This window comes from Triticum aestivum, chromosome 4A (genome assembly GCF_018294505.1).
Source record: "Triticum aestivum cultivar Chinese Spring chromosome 4A, IWGSC CS RefSeq v2.1, whole genome shotgun sequence".
NCBI classification, from domain to species: domain Eukaryota; kingdom Viridiplantae; phylum Streptophyta; class Magnoliopsida; order Poales; family Poaceae; genus Triticum; species Triticum aestivum.
The window spans coordinates 305,275,060-305,295,587 of NC_057803.1; positions in this window are offsets into that span (position 1 = coordinate 305,275,060).

Sequence of the window (20,528 nt, forward strand, 5' to 3'; positions counted from 1 at the left end):
GGCTGCCTGCAAGTTCCTTGAAAATTCTTGATGAAGCGCTCCTTCAACTCTGCCCAGGTGCTGATAGAATTGGGGGGCAGGTTCTTCAACCATGTGTGAGCCGTCCCCTCCAACATCATAGTGAAGCACTTGGCACATACCGCATCAGTGACATACAATATATCCATCGCCAGCTCGTAGCTCTCAATCCAAGCCTCTGGAGGGAGATCCGCCATGTAGTTGGTTACATTGCGAGGACCCTTAAAACTTTAGGCATGTGCTCATTAGATAAAGCCGACACTAGGCACGGCACTCCACTGGTTCTGGTACTTGACCCGGCTCCCACCGAACTTGAAGGAACGACCGGGTGTGGCTGATAAGCCCCCTGGTTTGCTGCCTCTGCCTTGCGACGGGCCCTTGCACTGTCCACAATCGTCTGAGAATTAGTCTTCGAATTGTAGGGTGGGTTATCGTGGGTTGGGTTACGACGTCATTCACTACTTGAAACCGCCGGTGACTCAACATGCTCGCTCTAGCTACGACACGACAGTGGTGTTGAATGTACATGATGCTGACTCACGCGTCTGCTATAGGTCAATGGCGTTCTGGATTTCAACTGCGTCTGGTGACTCACGCGTGATAGATATCGCAGTAAGCCGGGTTGCCGCTACCACCATGTTGTCCACTGGTCGGAGAAGTGACCCTGCGGTGTCGGAAAATGTGGTGGGGGTGTCTGAACAAGACGAGGGTCGGGTACCGGCTCCTCCCTTTGGGCCGGCCCTAGCTGGAGCAGTTGCGCTGCTACTCTACTCCCCGGTGCATTAGAGGTTAATTGGGGTATAATCGGCGCTCATGGAGTATTTGGGCCTACACCTGGCGTGTTGATCAAACGTGCAGGTTTGAAACTCAGAGGTAAACGGCTCTGGTATCTCCGCTGATGAACTGCACTGGAAGTGTTGTGCTCATGGTTTAGACACTAAGATTCCATCTTCAGACGCTCCGCCTCTGCATTAATCTGAGCCTATAAGTTGGTTGTCCATGTGTTGTCAACATTGATATCCTCCGGGCCCTTGGTCATCCACTCCTGAAGCTTCGTAATCTCCGCATTGCGCTCTGCCTTATTTTCGGCAGTACCTCAGTTGCTAGCAAGGTCGTCAGGGTGGTCATCAGCTCATATAGAATTTGAGCTAGAGGTCTGGCTGAGCCGACCGCCAAAGGGTCAATCGTTGTTGTTGCTCCCGTCGCATAGAATTGAGAGCCGGCGCCGTCCCTCCCATGAAGATGGAGGCTTGGCACGACGACTCATAGGGGTCTGGAATACCGTTGCCATTGGAATAGCCCCCAAGCCTACCATCTTAAAGCTGGTAGATTGACTCAGTCTCCTGAAACCCACAAGTATAGGAGATCACCATAGTTTTCGAGGGTAGAGTATTCAACCCAAATTTATTGATTCGACACCAGGGGAGCCAAAGAATATGCTTGAGTATTAGCAGCTGAGTTTTCAATTCAACCACACCTGAAAGACTTCATATCTGCATCAAAGTATTTAGTAGCAAAGTAGTATGGAAGTAATAGTAATGGTTGAAAAAGTAATAGTAGCAGTTTTGTAGCAATCGTAACAGTGGCAACGAAAAAGTAACTAAGCAAAGATCAATATGTGAAAAGCTCGTAGGCAATGGATCCATGATGGATAATTATATCAGATGGCATTCATCATGCAACGGTTATAACATAGGGTGACACAGAACTAGCTCAAGTTCATCAATATAATGTAGGCATGTATTCCGAATATTGTCATACGTGCTTATGTAAAAGAACTTGCATGACATCTTTTGTCCTACCCTCCCGTGGCAGCGGGGTCCTATTGGAAACTAAGGGATATTAAGGCCTCCTTTTAAAAGAGTACGAGACCAAAGCATTAGTACTTATTGAATACATGAAGTCCTCAAACTACGGTCATCACAGGGAGTGGTCCCGACTATTGTTACTCCGGGGTTACCGGATCATAACATGTAGTAGGTGACTATAACTTGCAATATCGGATCAAGAACACAAATATATTCATGAAAACATAATAGGTTCAGATCTGAAATCATGGCACTTGGGGCCTAGTGAAAAGCATTAAGCATAGCATAGTCATAGCAACATCAATCTTAGAACATAGTGGATACTAGGGATCAAACCCTAACAAAACTAACTCGATTACATGGTAAATCTCATTCAACCCATCACGGTCCAGCAAGCCTATGATGGAATTACTCACGAACAGCGGTGAGCATCATGGAATTGGTGATGGAGGATGGTTGATGATGACGATGGTGACGGATTCCCCTCTCTGGAGCCCAAAACGGACTCCAGATCTGCCCTCTTGAGGAATAAGAGGGCTTGGCAGCGGCTCTGTATCATAAAACACGATGAATCCTTCTCTCTGATTTTTTTCTCCCAGAAAGTGAATACATGGAGTTGGATTTGAGGTCGGTGGAGGTCCAGGGGGCCCACAAGGTCGGAGGATGCGCCCCCAACCATGTGGATAGGGTGTGGGTCCCCTGGTGCTGATCTTTTGCCAATATTTTTTTATTAATTCCAAAAGTTATCTCCGTGAAGTTTTAGATCATTCTGAGAACTTTTTATTCTGCACAAAAATAACACCATGACAATTCTGCTGAAAACAACGTTAGTCCGGGTTAGTTCCATTAAAATCATGCAAGTTAGAGTCCAAAACACGGGCAAAAGTGTTTGGAAATGTAGATACGTTGGAGACGTATCAACTCCCCCAAGCTTAAACCTTTGCTTGTCCTCAAGCAATTCAGTTGAAAAACTGAAAGTGATAAATAAAAAACGTTTACAAACTCTGTTTGATCTTGTTGTTGCAAATATGTAATGCCAGCATTCAAGCTTTCAGCAAAGATTATGAACTAACCATATTCACAATAACATTTGGGTCTCATGTTTACTCATATCAATGGCATAATCAACTAACGAGCAATAATATTAAATCTCGGATGCCAACACTTTTATCAAAACAATCATGATATGATATAACAAGATGGTATCTCGCTAGCCCTTTCTAAGACTACAAAACATAAATGCAGAGCACCCGTGAAGATCAAGGACTAACTAGACATTGTAAATCATGATAAAAGAGATCCAGTCACGGTCATACTCAATATAAATTAATAACAATGCATACAAATGACAGTGGTGCTCTCTAACTGGTGCTTTTTATAAGAGGATAATGAGTCAGCAATAAAAGTAGATAGATAGGCCCTTCGCAGAGGGAAGTAGGGATTTGCAGAGGTGCCAGAGCTCGAGTATTGAAATACGGAGGAATAATATTTTGGGCGGTATGCTTTCGTTGTCAACATAACAACTAAGAGATCTCGGTATCTTTCATGCTACATACATTATAGGCGGTTCGGAAACAGAATGCTAAAGTTTATACTCCCCCACCACCAACAAGCACACTCCATGGCTGGTCTGAAACAACATGTACTGTCCAACTAACAACAGTCCTAGGGCAGGTTTGTTTGCAATTATTTTGATTTGATTTGTTTGAGCATGGGACTGGGCATCCCGGTTACCAGCCATTTTCTTGTGAATTATGAGCGGATTCCACTCATCGTGAGAATAACCCACCTAGCATGGAAGATATTGATAGCTCTAGTTGATACATGAGCTATTCAAGCATACAAAATAGATTATTATTTGATGGTTTAGAGGTTGGCACATGCAATTTAATTGGAATGACAGGTAGATACTGTATATAGGGCCAGTTCTTTTGGGCGATTCTACCAGAATCAACCCCTCCCCAGCTTCTCCTAGAATCACCACTCTATATGTTTTTTACAATCCTAGCTAATTATACCTTAACTAGATAGGATTGTAAAAATAATATGAAGTGGCGATTCTGGGAGAAGCTGGGGAGGGGGTGATTCTAGGAGAATCGCCGAAAAGAACTGGCTCATAGGTAGGTATGGTGGACTCATATGGAACAACTTTGGGGTTTAAGGAAGTGGATGCACAAGTAGTATTCCTGCTTAATACAACTGAAGGCTATAAAGAGACTGGGAAGCGACCAACTAGAGAGCGACAATAGTCATAAACATGCATTGAGATTAATCAACAGTTAATGCAAGCATGAGTAGGATATAAGTCACCATGAACATAAATATCATGGTGGAAATGTTGAGTTTGTTTCAACTACATGTGTGAACACGTGCCAAGTCAAGCCACTCAAATCATTCAAAGGAGGATACCATCCACTACAAAAAGACTACACTTCCGTGATGATACGTGTTCGTCACAGTAGGTCACATTTTTTGACATGCATGTACATCCATGACGATTTTATGATAGAATCAAGATAGTCATACCGGAAGTGTCCACTTCCATGACATTACCAAAATTATCATCACGGAAGTGTCCACTTCCATGACGATAAATCACATTTCATAGAAGTGCTTTCGTCAAGGGTGATCAACACGTGGCATCCACCGTAACGGGTCACCGTTAAGCTATCGAGTTCTGGTTTGGATCCGATAATCCGTTAACAGCCCGGACCAATGGGCATTTCCCACGTTTAAAATCATCATTGGCTGGAGGAAACATGTGTCTGCTCCTCGGTGGGCCAGATGGCGTCCGTCCATTGGAGGAGACATGCCTATGATACGTCGACACGTGGCAGGGCCCAATAGAGGCCCATATAGGTTAAAAAGGTCGGCCCAGTCAAAGGCCCATAGTACTTACTCACGTACTAGTGGGCCAGCCCAATAATGGCCTGTTTAAACATGACAAATTTACGGCCGGAAGCCAGATCTGGCTTGTTAACTATTCGTGGAATATTTGGGCCCAATTACGGCCCAGTGACATTCGGCCTGTTAGAGGCCCGATGTAGACATGGGCCCATTTCAGCCCGGTGTGTCTTTCATCCTGGGAATGGCCCGTGCTGGACATGGGCCATAGATGGTCCGGCGCGACATCCTACCCACTAACGACCCATGATAAAGGTGGCAACAGTTCAGCCCAACATGACTTTGGGCCTTTTAAAGGCATGTTGTATAATTTGTCCCATTGATGCCTGTACTAAACTTTTGGCCTCTTAAGGGCCCATGATATGTTTCGGCCTGGTAACGGCTCGTCATATAACTAGGCCAAAAAGGCCCGGTCTACAGTTTAGCGTGCTGAAGGCCCGTCGATGACTAGTGAAAATTGAGGCCGAACATGCATTTTGGCCTACTAAAGGCACATGGTTTCTTCCAGATCATAACAGCCCAGTAGAATATTCAGCCTGTTAATGGCCCAAAGCTACATGGGCCAAACTAAGCGCGGGTCCACAAAAGTCCCAACTAGAATTTGGGCCGAATATAGGCCGGAGTAAGTTGTGGGCCTGGGGCAAAGTGTGAAGGCCCTAATGGCCATTCGGGCCCAAGAAAGTTGTAGGCCGGCCCAATTGTGGCCCGCTAAAAACCAGGCCAGTTAGAGGCGAATGTTTCGGCCCGGTCGACTACATCCGATTTTTTAGATAGCGAATGATGGTAGTAACTAGTAGGAATTAAGAACAAACATACTCTATAAAATAAAGAAATTACGACATAGTAACTTAGAATAAACCTATACAATAAAGGATTTATGGTATATTACATCCACTGGGCATCGAAGTTCGCCCTAGTGATCACAAAGCGCAATGAAGAAGCAGATTACAAAAACTGGGCACCATTGCAGCGTAACAAAATAATACTGAACCGAGACCACTTCCAAGACAGTTCAAGAAAGGTTAGCCTTGTGCAAGGACTGCTGCGCAAGCTGTCAAGCAAGGCTGTGAGACCGGCCTAGCATGTCAGTCATAGCTTCTAGGTGTAGCTGTTTAGCAATGAGGTCCTCATTGGTGTTCTCTACAATCTTTCTTAGAGATAGGACCTCAAGTCGAAGTTGAGTTGTAGAGTGCCTTTCTGCTAGAACTTTGGGACTGCAGAAGTCAAACTGATTTAGACAGTGGATTCTGTTAGCTTGTCTGACTGCTAGTCTCAAGTAACTTGAACACTGCATCAAGACAAGACTTTGGGGTTGTCTTGCTAGCTTCAAGATGTTTTGCCTTCTTTGCTGCAATATATGTTGGGTTTGTCTCATAGCCTTCAGCAGACTTGTGCATGCCATCAGGCATATCACTCTGAAACAAGCAGAGAGATGACATGTTTTGCACGTGTATAAACAAAGATGATAACTGTGCTGTCAGTTCTATCCAATTTCAAATTAAAAAAATAAAGAGTAAGTTCAAAAATATCAATAGCATAATTTGGCATTGTTCATAATGAGGGGAGCTTCACCACACTACTGGATTACCATGTCAACATAACAAGCATAGATTAAGGGGAAAGACAATAATTGTATCTATTTTGGTTAATGTGCATGGCATGTTGTTCATATCATCAACCACATCAGTAAGATAAAACAGGAGATGACAAGGTGCAAATGTGGGCTGCTTCCCCTCACACTGGATTATAGATCCACAAAAACAAGCATACATATAGGGAGTATTGACTAATGTGCATGGTATGAATAAGGGATTTGGTTTTACAATTAAAACTTGGACCTTACTATTGTAGCGAACATGCATTTTGATAGAAACAACAAAGTAAAAAGCAGTTAATGATAGGGAGTATGAGAAAATTAAACAACAGTTGAGGATAAATGCTTTAGAAGGACTGCCTTCCATTAACAGATAACACCGTCTTTATAATGCCCTTCTCCATGTGAAGGGTAGGATAACTCAAGAATTTCAGCACATAATCTGCACATAATCTTATAGATATGATAATATCGGAAGGGATAGAGGATAATGAAGATAAGATGCAGATTGATGCTACATAATCAACTACCAATCCATGGAAGTACAAGCGTTATAGGACAAAATGTACTAACAAGAGCAATGGGCTACACTTCTGCACTGGCATTGTCTGTGTATTCAACTTTTTGGTAAGATTAAATATAGATCTGATATTTTTTTAGTAAATGGTTGGCGCGGGAGATAATATGCAGAATGCTACACAATGAACCAATCCCTCTTCTCATAATACAAGAGTGTTTTAAACACTGGTGTACTATACAAAACATTCTTATATTATGGGATGGAGGGAGTAGCTATTAATGTAAGTATAGTGATAGATGACGTTTAGTTCTTACAAGAGGACTGTAGAGCGAAACATCTTCAAAAGCATTGGGTTGATTCGAAATTTATGTAAGAGTCCATACGGATCTTATAATGTCCACCAAATGGACGATAACAAGGCTAACATGTGAAGTGATGCTACATAATCAAACAACTATGAAAGTAAGTATGGTCATACAGGGCAAGAGGTACTCACAAGAGCAATGCAGTGTGCAGTTTAGTTATGAGATTCTGTGGTCCCTTGAGAATGAATGTTCTTCTGCTAACAGTTTTCGTACAAGTGAGATGTTAAGGCAAATGCAGAAATGTAGTTCAAACTGTGATGTGATATCATAGACAATACCTTGCACTGCAGACAAGACCAATGTGTAACAAGATTATTCCAGTCACTTTCTGATAAATGTAGCACCGGAGAATTGACATAAATTTAGTTTAGAGGCTTGCAATCGAAGTGCGCTTGCCTCAGGTAGGAACGATACTTCATCAATGAGTGCTTGAAAAGTGCAACCAACTCTTGCTCGTCTTGACAATCTAGTTTGGTCCTCGCCTATTTAAAAGAATGAAATCATGTGTCTTCTATCAGCAGAAACATATGCAGTAATTACCATGAATAACATTAGTACATTACTTACGCATAAGTTGTGGAGGCATACTGGAAATTGTTTTGTGTCTGAGGTATAATATTTCCATGAAGGAAAGATGCGCACAAAGTTCCTGACAACAATATAAGCTTCGTCTTCTAAACTGGGAAGAAATGGAACAGGGGTCCTATTTGTTGCAAATGGGCCCCTCTCTCGTTCGAAAAGGGATTTGGCAACTGAATTTGGTGTACTCTTTGCTGGAATGGGGGTTTTGGGTCGTAGAGCTGGTGCTATGTCAACTGGCATCATCATACTGTTTGTTGCAGTTGGGGTATGCTGAGTTGGGGCATCAGAAATGACCAGTGTAGTAGGGCTAGAGTCTGCTAGAGTTCGGGCCGTGTTTTGTGGGTCAGGTGATATTAAAACTACACCTAATGGGATATTTTGATTTTTCAGGTGTCACTACCTTTTCCAAATACTTTGCTCCTGCTCCTTCGCGATCAGCAATCGCCCTCTTCCTTTTGAATGTATGATACAAAAGAACAACATTTGAATGGATAAATATGGTATGATGATAGATGGAATATGTACTGAAAATGGATAGGAAGGGCGTATTCACATACGCGATGTGTAAACTAAGCTAATGGCAGTGCAGCAAAGTAGAAGCAATGCAAAGCATCAGTTGCAAGATATGTGCGACCAATATAACTTTAGAAAGTTATAGCAAGCACCTTGATGGGTGAATAAGATAGGGCATCTGCCTCTGACTCCTGCACTAGGGAGCTACATTGACTTAGGTCTCCCTCTAGCTCAGAATCACTATGAGGATTATATTTTGACTAAGAATCTATAGGTGGAGAGCGTTTGCATTGCATTGCATCCAGACTTGATGTTAGTCCCTTAATGCCAAGTTTGACAGCCATGGCACTGTTCTGCTTTATTCTTTTCATGCGCGCAAGCTGATAATCATAATGATGCTATTTAGAATCTGAGATTCATGAAAACATAAAAAGTAGTCAGATTATCTATGGAATGCATTGCGGATTCAACTCGAAGAGTGCCTCCCTGTAAACCCCGCATATGCAAAGTTCACCCCCAACCGTGCTGACTAGACCACACGTAGAAATACAAACCTCTTATGTCTCTATAACAGGTAGACACACATTTCAAAACTGAAGTAGGAAAATTAGAATCATATCAATATCGTATTTGAACAAATAAACTAAGGAATTATGAGTTGCATAATGTTTAGCTTCAAGGGTGGAGTGTTGGTAGTGCGACACAAACCAAGTAGGCAGATTGTATTCCATGTAAAAGATCGTATTCTATGTAAAAGCTGGAAATGAAACTTTATTTCTATACAATGCCATGTTCGTTGCCCACACATGATGGAAGAGATCACATAGAGAAATACTATTCACTCATGCATGCGGTTCCAGTATTTTGAAATAGGGTGGTCCACCCTAGAGGAATATTGACAACAAATATGACAAGGCAAGCATAGATGTAGTGAATCAATCATTTGTGAGCTTACTAGGACAAGTATGCAGAATTGTAACTGCAGTAAGAGACCGTCCAAAATCTGATTCAATAAGTTTGTCTAGCACTTATTGTTTGCAACTAATCAACGTGAATAATTAGATATCATATCTAATGAGTAAGAAAGACAAGTAAAATTGTCAAAAAACTTGGCCTGCGGTAGTAATCTGGGTCAATGTCACTATGACCAACAATCCAAAATGACTACTGTATGTTCCTAGGGCCATAATTTTGAAACCCTGTGAACTTTACAGGTAGTAAAGATTACTGAAATACATCTAAAGCATTAAGTGTAGGTAGCACTCAGCACACAATAAACCCTAATGACAGTCCTGCCTAATGAGTAATGAATCAATTAGAAAATGGGTGATGAGGAGTGACTGCTGAGTGTTGGGGACGTATCTCTTACTACAGGCACCGGCCGGATAGATTGCCGGGGGAAACTCGTTTACTTTAACGTATAGAGGCATCTCACCTCTGCATGGACATGATACATGCACGAGTACCCGTCAAGGCTTGTCTTTTTCATTAATATGCTGATAAGCAAGTACAGATCTTACAGAACATAAACCTGGATGAAAGAAGATTACATAATTTAGAATAAAGTTTGGCAAATGCCTACATATTTTAGTCTGGAAAAATAAAAGTGTCTGTGATGCCTTTGCTCGGTTCGTCCCCTCCTCAAGACCGCAGGGGGAGACGAAGAAGATGGAGGGAAGACCTGGCTGTGATTCGGCACCTCCCCAGGATCAGGAGGGCGCTGTTCCTGGGCGGTGAGGAAGAAACTGGAGGGCAGGTGCAGATGGTGGCGTTGCTGAGGCCCAGCCGGTGGTGATGGTGCTGTCGGCGATGACACCATGTCGAAGAGGCCATCCTCACTCTTGACGAGTCGTGGGTTGCCACCACCCTCCTTGTCGCTGTCGCTCGAAGAGGCGCGCATGCCGTTGATCTAGCCCCCACCGCGATGGCTTGGGTAGGCGCCAAGCGCTACAAGGATGGTCATCTCCGTCGACCCGAAGCTAGAAGGATGCCGTCCCTTGAAGAACCATGCATGGGCACGAGGAACCTGCCCGTATGCAAGATAAGCAATACCCCAAAAGAAGGAATCTGCCATAACCAATGGCAGACCATTTCAGTGGTCTCCCTTCATCATCCCAGACAAAGAGAGGATAAGCCATAGTCGACTACCACGCCTTGTGTCTGTTATGGACCTTGGCGTGGTGGCGCCCATATGGCCCCTCACTAAGGTTGGGACCGCAGGCGGCCCGACGACGAGCCCACCGCCGCCACTACCTCCGACGCTGTCGCCGCACCGCCCATGTGCCAACCTAAGACCTTTTCCACCCGCGCTAAGCATCGGGTCGCCGCTTCAGGCAAGAAGTTTTGTGCGAGGACGGGAAGGGGACCATATCTCAACAAAGGTGCAACCGTGCCCTTCTTCCCCTCCCCTCGCCATGACGAAGGCACAATACCAGAAGCCAGGGGAGGGGGGAATTGATGTGAGCTTGCACCCCAGCCCACGTCCCTTTTTATAGGGAAAACGAGGCCGGGGAATGGCTCCTCCCTTAGGGGAAACAACTGCCGTCCCTCTCCACCAATCCAAGAAGACCGGGCCCCTACCGTGGGGTTCCCTCCCGCACCACGCGCCTCCATTACCTACCCCACTCAATGCACGCAACATACGTGGCAAGGGATAAGGACGTGGTAGGAAGAGTGAGTTTGCAGTTACTCCCCCATGTGTGAAAGTCATTCACGGGCCACTACAAAGATGGCCACACTACAATTGGTGTTACGCGACTCGCGGGGAAACCAAAAACTAACTCAAGCCCAGGTTAATGAAGAAGCAAATAAAATCTCGAAGGGTGAGCTAGTTCAACTTCCTTGCCTGTGTACTAGACATGACCTACCCTGACGGTGCTCGGCAGCACATCCAGGCCAGGCCCGGGGGCTCCTGTCAGTGCAATAAACCCCAGGCGTGTGTTTCCAAGAGTGTACAGAGGCTCAAGAGAAAAGTTACAACATCCAAGACAAGGCGTAGCAGAAGAGATGGCTCTTTGAGGTATCAAAGGGTGGATCAAGAAGACCAAGTCAAGCTAAAGGAGCAAGATAACATTAAGGAAAAACCTCCCTTGCCGGGCAGGCGAGCCTGGTGGGGTCGAGATTGCCCCGATGTCAACTCTACAGACCAACCCGACATGCTTGCTAGGTACACAAAGGGTGGATTACCCCGCCAAAGCTTCACTTCTCCACCTCACGGCAACGCAAGTTATTGATCGGTGCGGTCTCGAGCCCCCAAGTGACTAAGTGGCTATATTTGGCATGTGGCAGCCACTTCCGAAGGAAATCACCTCCAAATGGCACCCGTCCAGAGATGTGTCACGTAGGTAGGCAAGAAGGTGGCAGAACAGCACGACAAGGCTTGCCGGGCTATGCTGTGATGTGACACTAAGGGGTGCATTTAATGGACCATGTAATGTCTGCAGAGTTAGGTATCATAGCATTGTTTGCTATCTTATCAGTACACAATGACTGATTTGCCATTGTGGTGACCCCTTGACCTATAAAAGGAGGGTCATGGCTACCTTAGAATGGATTCAGACCTCTGTACACTCATACATGCGTAGCTGCTCTCGCCCCGAGGCAACCTCGCTGGGCAAGAGTGCTGCGTGTACACCATGGTCCCCTCATCAATCCACCAAAGTAGGAGCAGGGTTTTAGGCTTCACGGTGGCCCGAACCTAGGTAAAAAATGCTCGTGTGATTGCTGCCATGCTGCTCTGTGCTCTTCGCTCTTTCTGCAATGTGATCTTCCCCCTGTCGAACCACAAGGGGCCGATGGTCCCATAGGTGGCCGTGTTTTCCCACGACAACGACTGCCACACGTAACCTTGTTATTAGCCGCCACGTACAGGAGCTGTGGCTCTTTGTCGATCGAAGAAGCCAAGATAGGCGGCTCAGCAAAATGCTTTATGAGCGCCTCAAAAACCTCATTATCAGCATCACTCCAAATGAAATGATCCGCCTTCTTCATCATCTGGTAGAGGGGAATCGCCTTCTCATTGTTGTGGCTTATAAACCGTCTCAGGGCTGCAATACGACCCGCCAGGTGTTGTATGTCATTTATATAGGCCAACTTAGACAGAGAGGTGATAGCTTCGATCTGCTCCGGGTTAGCTTAAATGCCCCTTTCAGAAACCGGAAAACCTAGCAATTTTCCTACAGGCACAACAAAAACGCACTTGGCCGGGTTAAGCATCATCTTATAAACCCAGAGATTAGCAAAGGTTTCCTTCAAATCATCAAGCAAAGTTTCCTTCTTCCTCAATTGAACCACAATGTCATCCACATAATCATGAACTTTACATCCAATCTGCCCATTAAAGCAATTCTGAACACAGCGCTGATAAGTCGCATGTGCACTCTTGAGCCTGAAAGGCATAGACACATAATACAAATCTCCAAAAGGCATGATGAAGGCTGTTTTCTCCTGGTCCTCAACTGCCATCTTGTTCTGATGATAACTAGAATAAGCATCCAGGAAACATAGACTCTCACAACCCGCAGTGGCATCAATGATCTAGTCAATGCAGGGTAGAGCAAACGGGTCAGCTGGACAAGCTTTGCTAAGATCTACGTAATCAACACAAATACACCAAGTTTCATTCTTCTTAAGCACAAGAACAGGGTGAGCTAGCCACTGAGTGTCAAAAACTTTAATGATGAACCCGGCAGCTAAAAGTCGGGCCACATCTTCTCCTATAGCCTTAGGCCTCTCCTCGTTAAAATGACGGAGGAACTGTTGGACAGGTTTCATCTTAGGATCCACATTAAGGTGGTGCTCAACGAATTCTCTCGGTACACCTGGCATGTCAGAAAGTTTGCATGCAAAGATGTCCCCATTCTCATGGATTAACTCGATGTGCGCACTTTCCTATTTGGGATCCATCCCATTCCCTATGGTGAATTGATGATCCACAAGTATAGGGGATCTATCATAGTCCTTTTGATAAGTCAGAGTGTCGAACCCAATGAGGATCTGAAGGAAATGAGAAGCAGTTTTTTGCAAGGTTTTTTCCGCAAGCACTGAAATTATCGGTAACAAATAGTTTTATGATAGGATAGTATATAACGGGTAACAAGTAACAAGTGTAATAATGGTGCAGCAAGGGGGACCAATCGTTTTTGTAGCAAAGGATATGCCTGGATGAACTCTTATATAAAGCAAAGCGCACCCGAGGACACATGGGAATTATTGTCATGTTAGTTTTCATCATGCTCATATGATTCGCCTTCCTTACTTTGATAATTTGATATGTGGGTGGACAGGTGCTTGGGTGCTGTCCTTACTTGGACAAGCCTCCCTCTTATGATTAACCCCTCTCGCAAGCATCCGCAACTATGAAATAAGAATTAAGATAAATCTAACCATAGCATGAAACATGTGGGTCCAAATCAGCCCCTTACGAAGCAACACATAAACTAGGGTTTAAGATTTTGTCACTCTAGCAACCCATCATATAGGCCCAAATCATGGTGAAGTTGCATGTAGTCTACGTTCACATAACACAACTAGAGGATAAAAGACAACATACATCTCATCAAAATATCGAACGAATACCAAATTCACATGATTACTTATAACAAGACTTCTCCCATGTCCTCAGGAACAAACATAACTATTCACAAAGCATGTTCATGTTCAAGATCAAAGGGGTATTGAATATCATTAAAGATCTGAACATATGATCTTCCACCGAATAAACCAACTAGCATCAACTACAAGGAGTAATCAACACTACTAGCAACACATACGTACCAATCTGAGGTTTTGAGACAAAGATTGAATATAAGAGATGAACTAGGGTTTGAGAGGAGATGGTGCTGGTGAATATTTTGATGTAGATTGACCCCCTCTCGATGAGAGGATCGTTGGTGATGATGATGGCTTCGATTTCCCCCTCCCGGAGGGAAGTATCCCCGGAAGAACAGCTCCATCAGAGCCCTAGATTGCTTCTACCAAGGTTCGCCTCGAGATGGTGGTGCTTCGTCCCAAAAGGTTCCTCCTTATTTTTTTCCAGGTCTAAATGCTTCATATAGCAGAAGATCGGCACCGGGGACCTGCCAGGGCGCCCACAAGACCTAGGGACGCGCCTAGGGTGGTAGGGCGCGCCCCTAGGCTTGTGGGCACCTGGTGGGTCCCCTCTAGTATTTTCATCGCCCAATATTTTTTCTATATTCCAAAATAATTCTCCATAAATTTTCTGGACTTTTGGAGTGGTGCAGAATAGGTCTCTCAGATTTGGTACTTTCGAGTCCAAAATTCCAGCTATCGGCATTCTCCCTCTTTATGTACATCTTGTAAAATAAGAGAGAAAAGGCATAAGTATTGTACCATAATGTGTAATAATAGCCCATAATGCAATAAATATCAACATAAAATCACGATGCAAAATGGGAGTATCAATTCCCCCAAGCTTAGACCTTGCTTGGCCTCTAGTGAAAGCCTAAATCGATAATCATGTCCACATGTTTAGAGATAGAGGTGTCGATAAAATGAAATACGAACATGAGGGCATCATGATCATCTTTAGAACATCAACAAATATTGTCATATAATTTATTATGCTAAAATAACAATTCATTCACAAGGTAATGTATGAATCAAAAACTTTATTGAAAACCAGCAAACTATGATCTTAGTCATTAAAGCAATTACAATTTATCATAATATCGAAAAGAGTCAATACAAGTGCTTTTAATAGCAAGCCCACATACTCAACCATCTTTTAGTCTTTCATAATTGCTAACACTCATGCGATAGTTATGCGATCAAAACCTCAATCGGACACAGAGAAAGATAGGGGCTCAGTTTCTCCTCCCAACCTTTTACCATGACTCTTGTATAAAGGTAGAAGGTAAAAGTAAACTATAGGCCCTTCGCAGAGGGAAGCAGGGGTTGTCATGCGCTTTTATGGTTGGATGCACAAAATATTAATGCAAAAGAATGTCACTTTATAATGCTACTTGTGATAAAGAACTTTATTATGCAGTCTTTCGCTTTTATTTCTTCCATGTCACAAGTTCGTATAAAGCTTGTTTTCTTCACATTAAAAGATCATACATATTTAGAGAGCAATTCTATTGCTTGCACCGATGACAACTTACTTGAAGGATCTTAATCAATCCATAGGTAGGTATGGTTGACTCTCATGGCAGAACTGGGTTAAAGGATGTTTGGATGAACAAGTAGTATGTTCGCTTGGTGCAAAAGATTTTACTAGCAAGGGATGAGAAGCAAGCTCAACATGTTGGAGGATCCATGAGAGTATAACTTCTATTTGGATATAAGAAAACATAACTCATTATGTTGTCTTCCTTGTCCAACATCAAATTTTTAGCGTGTAGTATTTTAATGAGTGCCCACAATCACAAAAGGTGTCCAAGATAGTGTCTTTATATGTGAAACCTCTCTTTCTTTATTACTTCCTATTAGTTGCAACAATGACCAAAACTAAGTTTGTAACCTCTCAACAAATTTTATTCATCACACTCTTTATATATGAAGTCGTCACTCTCCATAATATCATTATATAATATTTTTACTTATTTTTTATTTTTATTCATCACACTCTTTATTCATCACACTCTTCCTTATTTTTTTATTTTTCTTTTCCTCAAGATCAAAGTAAGAAAGCATATCCCTCAACTCAAAACTAATCTTTATTATATAACTCACGGACTCGATTACATATATAGATCACAAAGAAAAAACTCACACACTAAATCATACTAAAAACTTTTATTCTACTAGATCAAGATATAACCAAAAGGATCGAACTAAGAAAAACGATGAAGGTAAAGAAATGATGGTGATACGATATACTCATGTCTCCTCCTTTGGAGGTGATGGTGGTGGTGAGGTTGATGATGTAGGAAGCTTATCCTCCATCTTCCAAGGCATAGGTTCACCATCATAAAAGGATGAACGATTCTCTGGGATCCTCAAATCTGCAGCCAAACTCATCCTCCTAAAACTATATTCACACTCATAGTTTTGGTTTTGCAGGTCATACATTTGGGCTTGGAGATGCTCAATTTTCCCATGAATCTTGAAGATGGCCTCTCTGATGTTCTTGGCGTCCAACTTGTGGTCACAGGTAAATTCCATGATCATGGAGTGATTGGCACTAAGTACGTGTTCCACCATCCCTTGGCACTTGATGACTTGCTGCTCCATTGCTTCGAGCCTAGTATCCACGCTTCCGGTCTTCCTTGGCCCTTGAACATCACGGATGTGCAGCACCCCCTCACGCATCTCAATGGTTTGAGGGTGTTGCAGCACCTCCGCAAGGTAGGGGTTGATGTTCTTCTCAAAGAACTTGTCCTTCAGAGCACTTGGGGACGTCATGACGATCTAGATCTGTCAAAAAAACAGATCAAAACAAGAATAGAGGATATTGCCATGGTACGGTGGTCAAAACCTTTGAAAGATTATATAATGATTTTTTACCGACCAAAAGAAGAATTCCACAAGAAAACGAAGTCCGAAGGGCACATGAGGTGGCCACAACCTGGGAGGCGCGTTTAGGGGGTTAGGGCGCGCCCCCAAGGCTTGTCGCCTCCTCGTGCAATTTTCGGACTTTTTTCCTAATTTTTTAAATATTCCAAAATAGAGTAAAATTGCTATTGCAAAGATTTTGGAGTCGGTTTACCTACCGTATCACATACCTATTCCTTTTTAGGAGTCTGGAACATTCTGGTAAGTTTCCCTTATGTACTCCTCCAGTCTTATGGTATTAATAATATTGGTTTCAACATTTATGGGAGTGCCTAAGATATAATGTTTGATTCTTTGCCCGTTTACCACCTTCAGATTGGAGCCCTTGGTGTTGTTCATCTTGATGGCACCGGAATCGTAAACTTCCTCGACAATGTAAGGTCCTTCCCACTCAGAGAGATGCTTTCCTGCAAAAAATCTTAAATGAGAGTTGTATAGCAGGACATGGTCACCTACATTAAATTCACGCTTTTGTATCCATTTATTATGCCATCTTTTAACATTTTCTTTAAACAACTTGGCATTTTCATAGGCTTGGGTCTCCATTCATCAAGTGAGCTAATGTCAAATAGCCTCTTTTCACTAGCAAGTTGGAAATCATAGTTGATCTCTTTAATTGCCCAATAAGCTTTATGTTCAAGTTCAATAGGTAAGTGACATGCTTTTCCATAAACCATTTTATATGGACACATACACATAGGATTCTTATAAGCAGTTCTATAAGCCCGTAATGCATCATCAAGTTCCTTAGACCAATTCTTTCTAGATCTATTAACAGTCTTTTGCAGGATTAATTTTATTTCTCTACTACTCAATTCTACTTGACCATTTGACTCAGGGTGATATGGAGATGCAATTCTATGGTTAACATCATACTTAGCAAGCAATATACAGAAAGCACCATGAATGAAGTGTGAACCAGCATCAGTCATTAAATATCTAGGGACTCCAAACCTCGGAAAAATAACTTTAACCAATTTAATAGAAGTGTTATGATTATCACTACTAGTTTGAATAGCTTCTTCCCACTTAGTAACGTAATTAATAGCAACCAAAATATGTGTATACCCATTAGAGGATAGAAAAGGTCCCATATAATCAAATCCCCAAGCATCAAATGGTTCGATAACAAGTCAATAGTTCATAGGCATTTCCAGACGTCTACAAATATTAACAAGTCTTTGACATTCATCACAAGGCAAGACAAACATACGAGCATCTCTGAAAAGAGTAGGCCAATAAAAACCAGATTGTAATACCTTGTGTGCAGTTCTATCTCCAGCATGGTGTCCTCGAGAAGCTTCAGAGTGACACTTGCGTAGGATTTGTTCCTGTTCATGCTCAGGTACACAACGTCTAATGACACCATCTACTCCTTCTTTATAAAGATGTGGGTCATCCCAGAAGTAATATCTTAAATCATAGAAAAACTTTTTCTTTTGTGGGTATGTGAAATTAGGTGGTATCAATTTAGCATCAATGTAATTAGCATAATCAGCATACCATGGAGTACTACGAGAAGAATTTATGATAGCTAGTTGTTCATCAGGAAAGCTATCATCAATAGGTAGTGGGTCATCAAGAATATTTTCTAACCAAACAAGTTTTCTGCTACAGGGTTCTCGGCTCCCTTACTATCAATAATATGCAAATCAAATTCTAGTAGTAGTAGTAGGAACCACCTAATGAGTCTAGGTTTAGCATCTTTCTTTTCCATAAGGTATTTAATAGCAGCATGATGAGTTTGAACAGTCACATTGGAATCAACAATATAAGATCTGAACTTATCACAAGCAAACACAACCGCTTAAAATTATTTTTCAGTAGTGGCATAATTTCTTTGAGCACTATCTAGAGTTTTACTAGCATAATGAATAACATTTAATTTCTTATCAACTCTTTGTCCTAGAACAGCACCGACAACATAATCACTAACATCACACATAATTTCAAAGGGTGGGTTCCAATCAGGTGGTTGAACAATAGGTGCAGAGATTAAGGCTTTCTTAAGTATTTCAAATGCTTCTACACAATCATCACCAAAAACAAATGGAACATCTTTTTACAAGAGGTTGGTAAGAGGCCTAGAAATTTTAGAGAAGTCTTTAATAAATCTCCAACAGAAACTAACATGACCAAGGAAACTTCTTATACCTTTGATATCTTTAGGACATGGCATTTTTTCAATTGCGTCAACTTTAGCTTTATCCACTTCAATGCATCTTTCGGAGATTTTATGCCCCAAGACAATACCTTCATTAACCATAAAATGGCACTTCTCCCAATTCAAGACAAGATTAGTTTCTTCACATCTCTGCAAAACTCGATCAATGTTGCTTAAGCAATCATCAAAAGAAGTTCCGTAAATGGAAAAACTGTCCATGATAACCTCAACAATGTTTTCAGAAAAATCAGAGACTTGACCAGTCATACATCTTTGAAAGGTAGCAGGTGCATTGCATAAACGGAAAGGCATACGTATATAAGCAAAAGTACCAAAAGGGCATGTAAAATTAGTTTTTTCTTGATTCTCTTGCGACACTGGTATTTGAGAAAAACAAGAATAACCATCTAGAAAGCAAAAGTGTGTATGTTTACATAGTCTTTCTAACATTTGTAACATCCCAAATTTTCAATTTGGAATGTTATACATTAGATCATCATTGCATATCATATTTTATTTTGCATTTTGGTTGATCCTAGAAATCCTAAGCAACCCAAGGACCCACGGAGAGAGTTGGGGGTTTCGTTATTTTCATATTTGAGTTTTCTCAAATTTTGAGAATAGGATCATTTGATTTTATTTATTTTATCATCAATTATTTCTATTACAAAAATATGAGAGAGGGAATAAAATGACTTTCCCAAAATAAAGAAATATTGAGGATTTAATAATAAAATCAAATAAGATTTTATTTCAGAGTTTTTCGGTGTTTTATTTGAATTTAGGAAAAATGTGCGTTTTTCAAAATTGCATTTAGGTCCCAAATAAATGTTCACCTTGTGCGCCTTGATTTTAGAAGCCCGCGAAAATTTATTTTGGAATTTTTGGAGTTCGTTTAGTATTTCTTTTTATTTTTCTTCTGCGCGTAATTAAAAAAAAAAGAAAACGCGCACCGAGCTAGGGGTCGTGTCCGACCAGGACACCGGCCCGGGCAGGCTTTATAAGCCAGGGCAGCCCACCCGGGCAAACCCTAACCGCCCCAGCCCCAAGCCGCCACCGCCACAATGCCGCCGCCCCGCGGCCGCCGCCGCACGCTGCTCGAGGTTCGCCGCCGCCTCAAAATCCGTGCCCGGTTTTTTTTTATTTTTTTTCGAAAAATCGTTCGGTTTTTCCGTCGGTTTTTTTATATTCGGTTTTTTTAAATACATCGGTTTTTCCGGTTTATTTAAATAGTGAGCGTTCGCCCGTTCATTCGTTCTAACGAACGTTCGTCGTTTTTCTTTTTCTCGGATTAAATCCGTGATTTTTCTGATCATGATTCCTGATCCGATTTTCGTTTTAGTATAACTTTTTGCTTGTTTAGCGGAATCAGGCGATTCAAGCGCCTAGAGTTTCGTCTCGAAACCCTCTATCCGTTTAACCAGCTTAAACAAGATTTTGCTACTGTAAAATTAGCCCTAGATCCAGATTAGTAGAACGAAGTTGTTTTCTTTCGCCGTTTGACTTTCGTTGCTTCGTTCGATTTGATTCTTTTTGCCAACCG